This window comes from Rhinoderma darwinii, chromosome 12, assembly GCF_050947455.1.
Source record: "Rhinoderma darwinii isolate aRhiDar2 chromosome 12, aRhiDar2.hap1, whole genome shotgun sequence".
Lineage (NCBI taxonomy): Eukaryota > Metazoa > Chordata > Amphibia > Anura > Rhinodermatidae > Rhinoderma > Rhinoderma darwinii.
In genome coordinates, this window is record NC_134698.1 from 82,013,878 (window position 1) to 82,016,377 (window position 2,500).

Below are 2,500 nucleotides of genomic sequence, written 5' to 3' on the forward strand. Positions count from 1 at the left end.
TTTTTTAAAGAAAAAAATATTTTTTAAAGAGCCGTTTAGAATAACGCTGATCTAAATAGGTAGAACAAAAAATCTATTCCAAATACATCCTATCTATCTATCTATCTCATATCTATCTATCTCATATCTATCTATCTATCTATCTCATATATCTATCTATCTATCTATCTATCTATCTATCTATCTATCTATCTATCTATCTATCTCATATCTATCTATCTATCTCTCATATCTATCTATCTATCTATCTCATATCTATCTATCTATCTATCTCATATTTATCTATCTATCTATCTATCTATCTATCTATCTATCTATCTATCTATCTATCTATCTATCTATCTCATATTTATCTATCTATCTATCTATCTAATATTTATCTATCTCATATCTATCTATCTATCTCTCATATCTATCTATCTATCTATCTATCTATCTAATATTTATCTATCTCATATCTATCTATCTATCTATCTATCTATCTATCTATCTATCTATCTATCTATCTATCTATCTATCTATCTATCTATCTATCTAATATTTATCTATCTCATATCTATCTATCTATCTATCTCATATCTATCTATCTATCTATCTATCTATCTATCTATCTATCTATCTATCTATCTATCTATCTATCTATCTATCTATCTAATATCTATCTATCTAATATCTATCTAGCTCATATCTATCTATCTCATATCTATCTATCTATCTATCTATCTATCTATCTATCTATCTATCTATCTATCTATCTATCTATCTAATATCTATCTATCTATCTCATATCTATCTATCTATCTATCTATCTATCTATCTATCTATCTATCTATCTATCTATCTATCTATCTATCTATCTATCTATCTATCTCATATCTATCTATCTATCTATCTATCTATCTATCTATCTCATATCTATCTATCTCATATCTATCTATCTCATATCTATCTATCTCATATCTATCTATCTCATATCTATCTATCTCATATCTATCTATCTCATATCTATCTATCTCATATCTATCTATCTATCTATCATATCTTTCTAAATATACTGTAGCAACATGCTATCCTCTCTTCTACTGTATGTAGTTTCTCAAGAAGGTGGGGCAGGGGGAGTCGAGTTACACGTGATTGCAGGATCAGACAGCACAGGATTTGCTTACAATCTTTAACCATGGCGACACATAGGTCTGCATAGCAGCTGTGTACCTGAAACATTATGACATTTTTAACCACGACTAATGTTTTGTTTTTTTTTAAAGTTAGATGCATTGAAGCAATAATAATAATAAAAAAAATAGTTGCAAAAGTATACATACCCTTTAAATATGCTGGACCTTATCATCAAGTGACATGACCTGTAACCTTTGCTTTGTGCAGGTTAGAGATTATTTTTCTTTGCTAGTCTTTTGTGGAAAGAGTTTTAAAATAATGAATTTTCTTTCCTTTAAAAAAGTTACATGCTAATTAGAGACGTTCTGATTCGTTGTAAATGTTGCCATTTATTTTCACCGCACTAAACGGGTATCATTTACATACCACAATATATTAATTTCTCCTTTTCTGTTTACACAATCACCGAGATGGCTTAAAATAAAACGACTGTGTGTGCGCGAGCGGCGGGGGTGGGCTGGCTTAAAGAATTTTCTTTTTTTTTTTCTTTTTCGTTGTGCGGTTTTTCTTCTAAACAGTTTAAGTTGCGTCGTACACGGATGTGAGGAATCGCTGAACTTACTGCAGCTGAGGGAAATAGAAAAAATATACAATCGCTTGTTATGATTTCCTTAATAGGCACGACTGTATCTTTGTGAAGATTCCTGTAAACATACGTGATGAGAGATGGAAGGATATCCCCCACCCAAAGCCAAAAAGATAGTTTGGGCTAAACTTGGGTGAGTAAAATAAAACAACTACATTTTCCTCCCTTACTTTACCCCGGTGATCTTCAACCTGTGGCTTTTCAGCTGTTGCATAACTACAACTCCCAGTATATTGATTACTATAGAAATCCAAGTAGGAAAATAAGTTAGCTACTTCCTCCCTGACTGGTGTCACCACTGAAATCCACTTCCCAGCATTCCTTGTTTTTCAGTTGATGACACAAATCAATATTTTGTAATTATACAGGCTATAAGAAGGGCAAAGGCTCTGATCTCTCTGACAAATCCCTGATCGACAAATAAACATTTAGTCACTGACACCGGATCATGTTTCACAACCGACAGCCAGAGATTCAATCAAATGAGAGGGATAAGGAGGAGGGTTTCTCTCATTGTGAACGTCTACAAGGGACAGCTGAGACCGGGAGGGTGGAAGACCTGGTGATGATTACTATTATCATCACCATTTGTCAGGATACTATGTTACTTGAAATTAACCCTGTATGTGGCCCTGGGGTTTATAATCTACTTTTCCTCTCACAGGTCGGAGTACAACCTAAGCTCAATAGATCCAGGGAACCCAATAGAAAGCGGAGAAGTCACACAGACTCACAGTA

General features: G+C 33.0%; 1 long non-coding RNA gene across 3 annotated transcripts in view; it reads right to left on the minus strand.

The window, feature by feature from the left end:
* The window catches only part of LOC142664946 (uncharacterized), a 9,366-nt gene that overhangs the window by 2,631 nt on the left and 4,235 nt on the right, over nucleotides 1–2,500 (minus strand). For 2 of the 3 annotated variants that reach the window (XR_012851420.1, XR_012851422.1), the window contains exon 2: nucleotides 1,323–1,743. This is a non-coding gene — a long non-coding RNA (uncharacterized LOC142664946). The remainder of the gene's footprint in view (nucleotides 1–1,322; nucleotides 1,744–2,500) is intronic. The other variant, XR_012851421.1, reaches the window with a different exon arrangement.